Raw genomic sequence first — 7265 nt, forward strand, 5'->3', positions numbered from 1 at the left:
ACGAATAGTAGTTCGTTCAGGAAAAGGAAGGGGTAAAGGAGAACCATTCCTCCTAGGAAACGCGAAACCATTCTCATCACGAACGATCATTTTCATAGCAAGACATGCATCAATGTCAATCATGTCATTACCATGAATTATTTCCAACCCATCAACATCAAGATATAAATTATAAGCTATTCGGGTAATCAAACCACCAAAAACAATTGATCCCGATGATGCCCTAGCAGATCTTAATAAGGTTTGAACAAAATGAAAACCAGAATAAAATTCAACCTTATAAAGCATAGCCCATAAAGCATAAAGTTCTATCTTTTTAACCACCCCATCACTCTCTCCCCTACCAAAAATAGTTTTACTCATGACTCTATGTAGATACCTAAAGATGGGGTTTTGCATTTGGGATGCCTTAGCTCTTGAAGGCTCATAAGGTTGATCTAACCCAGTTATTGCATTCCAAAAATGATTCCAAGTAAACCTTGGATCAAACCTACGAGGGCTACCGGTGGTTAATCCAAAACAAGAATTAAAGTCACTAAATGCCCATAGAAATTCTTGATTCATTAGCCTAAATGAGATTTTTCCAAAATAATCATCTTCATTAGTAAAATGGACATCCAATGAACTTAAAAAATTCCAAAACAAGACGAGGATATGTAGGCAAATGTGTGTACATAATATCACTCCAATCCAAAAACCCAATCATCAAATCTACATCTTCCCTAATTCCAAGCATATCAAGAACAGTTGGGTCCATATATCTAGTACACACTATCTTTCTATTGACAAGAATTGCAAATCTAGTTACTTGATCATCATTTCTAAACACAATATTGAATTCATTGTCATTATCTTCGTTGCGTGAAGTCCTTTTGCCTTTTCCCTTCACTGGTTGTTTTCCTTTGTCCCTTGATAGCTCCTTCTCTTTGTCTCCACTGGATCCACCGCCTCCTCTGCGAAGTTTCTTCAAAATGTTAGACATCTTAATGAGTTTAGATAGGGAAAGAATTATCTAGGGTTGGAAAAATGGAACTCAAAGAAAAAAACTTCAAAGAGCAAAGGTCTTAGGTTAGGAGAATAAAAAGTCCAAGTCTTAAAGAGGAGGAGAATCCGGATCTAAGAGATCTTGAGAGATTAGAGAGGAGTTTTTAAGAGATTGGGAGAGAAAGAGATGTTTTGGAGAGTTGGGGGTGTGCGGAACACGGCCAAGATCTGGCCGTGTAAGGTAGAAAGAAGACTTTAATAACTCTCCTACACGGGCCGTGCAGATCCACACGGCCTCCCCCTCTTCCTTCTCTGGATTCTTCGCACGGCCGTGTTTGGGACACGGCCTAGACCTTTTTCTCCTCGGGATTCTTTACACGGCCATGTTTGAGACACGGCCTAGACCTTTTTCTCCTCAGGAGATCCTACACGGCCGTGTCTGGATGACACGGCCCAAGCACTTCCCTTCTCTGCAACCTTTGCCTGGCCGTGTATAGCACACGGCTAGGCTCTGTTTTGCACCTAACCTGAAAACAAAATCAAAAGAATGCATCAAACTAAAAGAAATTAAAATACGAATCCAAACTAACTAAAAGAACCCTTGGGTTGCCTCCCAAGAAGCGTTTGTTTAAGGTCTTTAGCTCGACCAAACTTGATCATTCAGTTATTTTCCTCGCCCTTGGAGGACAGATATACTTTTCATTTTTATTGGGAGATCTTCTCCCAACATCTTCCAACACATTGTCTCCTTCGTTTGGTGGCCTTCCATGAGGATGGAAATTCCATTCCTCAAGTTTATAAATGCTTGTCCTGCTACAAGCATTTAAAAGAGACGAGACATGGTTAGAGATATTAGATAAATCATATTCCAACCTTTCCTTACCAATTACCAAAGAAAGCTTATGATTTTTGACATCAATTATAGCTCCAGCTGTAGCAAGGAAAGGTCTTCCTAATATGATAGGAATCCTGGGGTCCTCTTCCATGTCCAACACTACAAAATCTGTGGGAATAACATTCTCATCCACCTCTACTGGCACATCTTCTATAATACCCAAAGGGTACCTGCAGGAATGATCGGCAAGTTGAAGTGTCATAGTAGTAAGTTTAATATTTTTGAGACCTAATTTATTACAAATTGAATAGGGAATGAGGCTAACACTTGCCCCCAAATCACAAAAAGCTTTTTCAAAAAAATATTTTCCTATGTTGCAAGGAATATAAAAGCTCCCTGGGTCCTTTAGTTTTGGGGAAGTGTTCTTCTCCAAAATAGCACTACATTCCTCACTAAGCACAATTGTCTCAACCTCTCCTCTTCTTCTCTTATTTGACATGAGATCCTTCAGGAATTTGGCAAATCTAGGCATTTGAAGAATAGCATCAATAAGAGGTACCTCTACACAAATTTCCTTAACTTTTTCTAAAAACTTGCCAAATTCTTCATCTTTCTTGAGCATTGTAAGTCTCTGAGGAAAAGGGACAGCTTTGCTCTGATGGTTCAGTGGAAGAGTCTCTTCAACCTCAATGGTACTCTCCTCATTAGCTTGAATCTGATTTGGTATAAGAGGAGAGAGCTCTTCTTCTTTTTGTATCCCTTTTGGAGCAGTCACTTGGGAGTCTCCCAAGGTCCATCCGCTCCTAAGCTCAATTCTATTGCAATGCTCCATAGGATTCACATCAGGTTTTCCTGGAAGTTGTCCTGGTGTTCTGGATGATGAGGAAGCTAGTTGGGCAATTTGACTATCCTTGATCTTTTGATGCTTTTCAGAATTATCTATTCTCTGAATGAGCTTTGCTAAATCTTGCTTCATTTCATTCTGACTTGAGATAATTTCTTCAAGCATCTTTTCAATATTTGACTTTGGTAAGCCTTGAGAAGATAGATGTTGAAAATTTTGTTGCCCAGCTTGAAAATTTGGTCTTGCCCCCGTAGATGGTCCTTGATCTTGATTATTTCTGTAAGAAAAATTGGGATGGCTCTTCCATCCAGGGTTATAAGTATTTGAGTATGGGTTGTTCTGCCTTTGATTGTAACTCATGATTGCATCACATTGTTCCAGTTGATTGATTTGTGCAATGATAGCTCCCAATAGACATGAGTCATTTGAGTGCTCTGAACTCCCACATACTTCACAAGATGTACTAATAGCATTGACCATATTAGCACTAGTCCCCATATTCTCAAATTTCTTTGTAAGAGCGTCCAATTTTGCAGACAAAAGAGTGACTGCATCTACATCAAACTTCCCTGATGCTTTAATTGTTGGGTTTACAGAAGAATAGCCACCACTTCTTTCATTTTCCCATTGATGATGATTTTGTGCTACACTGTCAATAATTTCTTCAGCTTCATCTAAACTTTTATTCATAAGTGCCCCTCCAATAGGTGAATCAAGGGACACTTTGATATGATAGTTGATACCATTATAAAAAGTGTGCAACACTAACCATCTTTCCAACCCATGATGTGGGCATTGTCTGAGCATACTATTATATCTATCCCATGCTTCAAAAAGAGATTCTGAGTCAGTTTGCTTGAAGCTTGCAATTAAATTCCTCATATGAGCTGTTTTGCTTGGTGGATAGAATTTATCAAGAAACTGTTGCTCACACTGCTCCCAAGTGGTGATGCTATTAGGGGCCAAAGAATTCAGCCATTGCTTTGCCCTATCTCTTAAAGAAAACCCAAATAATAATAATCTAACTGCTTCTGAAGGAACGCCATTCATTTTCATGGTACCACATATTTCATAAAAGACCTCTAAGTGTTGATTGGGGTCTTCATGAGGTCCTCCACCAAATTGGTTCTGCTGCACCATAGATATAATTGCGGGTTTGATCTCAAAGTTATTAGCTTCCACTGAAGGTCTTGAAATACTAGATCGAAAACCTCTTGCATAAGGTGCTGCATAATCCTTGAGTGGTCTATTCGCCATGTTCAAATGTTCCTGTTCTTCAATTTGCCTTTGCAGAATTCTTCTTTTATGGAAAGTTCTGTCAATCTCAGGGTTAAAAGGAAAGAATTCCCCTGCAAAGTTAGATCTTCGCATATACAAGAACAAGATAGCAAATGACAATTCAACAGAAAAAGAAAAATAAAAGAATCAAAAATGCATAATTGAATTTGTACAAAAAGAATTAACAAGAAGTAAAAGTTATACAAGAACGTAAAAATAGAAATCTAATGATTAGTTACAACTATGCAATATGAAAGGAAAACAAATGTTATGTTTAGTCTAACTCAATTGATAATTCCTAATGTTATAGCGCAGTCCCCGGCAACGGCGCCAAAAACTTGTTACGCTCCGCAAGTGTACGGAAATGTCGCAAGTAATATAAAAGATTATCGTATCCACAGGGACTGGAATAAGCACTAGAAATGCCTCAATGCGAATTAGCTAAACAACTATCCAATTGTTTCAAATGCAAAGTGAAGGTAAACAAATCTAATATTAAAGATCAACAAACAAGAGTTTAGTGTTTTGGGTTATGATAAGGGGAGATTCTAGGAGTTTCGGTTTCTTTGTAAGATTTCTTGAATGTAAATGGTTCACCAATTCTTATCCCTCAATTGCCAAACACTTGTAGAAAGTTGCCGGTTCTCTCTTGCAATAGATAACCGGCTAAGGACTGAGAAATGTATCTAAATATGATCAATTAGACGTGAACCTACGTTGTCCTTACACAGAAGCGCACCTATTACTATGCCTTCCTCGGATATCAACATAGAAGCCCACAACTTATTAATCTATCAAGATACAAGAAACTAATCACAAGATCCATCCTACTCTCTTGAATATTCCTATTTCCTCTTCAAGATTATCTCTCAAACGTCCTTACACGGGCTTGCACCTGTCACGTGGATCCCTCGGATGATCGAGTGAGAGTTTATCTTTACTAAGTCCACAAGAAATCCAAACAATCAATCAAGAATAAGAATTAAGCACAAGTCACCATTAATCATTCAAGATCTAATTGATGCAAGCAAGACAATGTCATTGAAGCAAGAAATTGGCAAATCCATAAGAGATTACATCAATCCATCATACAAATACTCCCTTAATCCTAGAATACAAGATCTACTCCATGAATCGAGGAAGAATACCCGAAGAAATAAGGATTACAAGCATTTCTTAAATCCCCAATCCAAGAAACCAAGGAAAGGGGGAAAGAGAAAACTTATCTACGAAGAAGCCTCGTCTTCGGATCCAATCCTCGCTCCGGAGTCGAAATCGTCAAGAACTCCCCTCGAATCGCCCAGAAATCCTCCCAAGAATGGGAGGATACCACCAAATCTTGCCTTCTCCCCAAAGGGGAAGAGATCCCCTTTCAATTCATGAAGGAGGGTTTAAATAGAGGAGGAAATCGGGCGCCACACGGCCCCGTGACACGGCCGTGTGAGATTCACACGGCCATGTCCAATTCCTTCTCTGCCAAAGCTGCACGGCCGTGTGACTCACACGGCCAGGACCCTTCTGTTCTCTGGAAATGCTACACGGCCGTGTGGTGCACACGACCACCACCTGCTTGGCCTCTGGAAACCTCACACGGCCGTGTAGATCTACACAGTCATGTAAGGCATCTGCTCTAATTTCTTCAAATCAAGACACGGCCGTGTGAGATTCACACGGCCATGTCCTCTTCCCTTCCTATTAAAACTACACGGCTGTGTGTGGTACACGGCCTGATGCTCTCTCCCTTCAATTCCTTCCAAGCTTGTCCGAGGACGCATAATCTTCACTAATTTCGACTCCTGTGTACAGAAAATGCACAAAAAGCAGATCTCCGAACCAAAAGAGTAAATATGCTAAAAGGAAAGCTGAAAGTATAAAAATGCATAGATCAATCATGCTCAAATTATGTAAATGTGCGTAAAAATATGCATAAAAGAGTATATAATCTACGCACATCAGTCATCCTCTGACCAATCTAAATCTTGAACTCCAAGTAGACTCACTAAATCAAATGAGCTCAATATCCTATATTGACTCATTTGGGCATGGCCATGCACTTCGTGGTCTCACTCTATCAAGAATATCGATGTCTCTCCCGTCATATAGGAGGGATAGATCCCATCTACATCACTCACATCCCTCTGCATAATTTGTTATATATGTTGGATCGAGACGCGCTAGAGGGGGGGTGAATAGCGCTCGTGGCTATTTTTTACGTATCGGAATCGAAAACAGCGTTAGAGTAATTAAAGCAGCGGAATTAAAAACAACAAACACAAACAGAAGGACACAGAGATTTACTTCGTTCGGAGCCTGTGACGACTCCTACTCGAAGGCCCGCGATCCTTGATCGCTTCCGGTGGGCAACAACTATAAGCTCGTTAAAAGATTACAATTATGAGTTCAATCAAAAGCTATAAGTATTATACCGACAACAAGAAATGCTAAATCTGAAGCTTCGGGTCGTCGGACACTTGTAGCAGTACTTCGAAGTGTCTTTTGGAGCAGCACGTTGATGAGAGATCACTTGATATTCGTTGTTCTGAAGTGCTGGTCGAAACCCCCTTATAAAGGGTGTTCAAGGCGCCTTGAAGGCTGTTCAAGGCGCCTCCATGCTGCCTGGTCTTCCGCGTGGATCAAATCTGATCTGGTCGAACTTCATCCATTCAAGGCGCCTTAAACCTCACTTAAGGCGCCTTCTAAGGCGCCTTCTGCCTTCTTCAAGGCACCTCCAATGGTGCTTCGCAGCCAGCTCATCCTTTGCACCCGAGGCGCCTCCAAGCTCCATGGAGGCGCCTCGGACACTGTTCATCCGAGGGAAAACTACCTTATTTTGTACCTGCAGGACTTGTTAGTCCCAAACAATATCCTGCAACACAAAATTAGCACAAAATAACAGTATGAATAATAAAAAAATGTTTATGACAGTCTCCGGACTGTCCGGGTCTGACTTCGGGTTGCCAACCAGAAACTCTAGGTCGACCCGACGCCTACTGTTCCCTCTATGGGGAACGTGTCCTCACCTACTCCCCTCAGGAGAGATTACCTGATGCCAGTCCGGTCCTCCAGACCGACTGGACTTTCTGCCTAGGGTTACCACCCCCTAGGACCTAGGGTTACCGCCCCCTAGGGTTTTTCTCCACCTAGGGTTACCACCCCCTAGGGTTTTTCTCCACCTAGGGTTACCACCCCCTAGGACCTAAGGTTGCCGCCCCTTAGGGTTTTCCTCCACCTAGGGTTACCGCCCCCTAGGACCTAAGGTTGCCTCCCCTTAGGGTTTTCCTCCACCTAGGGTTACAGTCCCCTAGGACCTAAGGTTACCCCCCC

At 41.3% G+C, this 7265-nt stretch overlaps 1 non-coding gene across 1 annotated transcript; it reads left to right on the forward strand.

Annotated features, from left to right (window-relative positions):
- Positions 1–3441: 3441 nt before the first annotated feature.
- LOC121988156 lies at positions 3442–3547 on the forward strand. Its single transcript, XR_006113900.1, has one exon. It is a non-coding gene; the product is annotated as a small nucleolar RNA R71 (small nucleolar RNA).
- Positions 3548–7265: the final 3718 nt, after the last annotated feature.

This window comes from Zingiber officinale, chromosome 5B (genome assembly GCF_018446385.1).
Source record: "Zingiber officinale cultivar Zhangliang chromosome 5B, Zo_v1.1, whole genome shotgun sequence".
NCBI classification, from domain to species: Eukaryota; Viridiplantae; Streptophyta; class Magnoliopsida; order Zingiberales; family Zingiberaceae; genus Zingiber; species Zingiber officinale.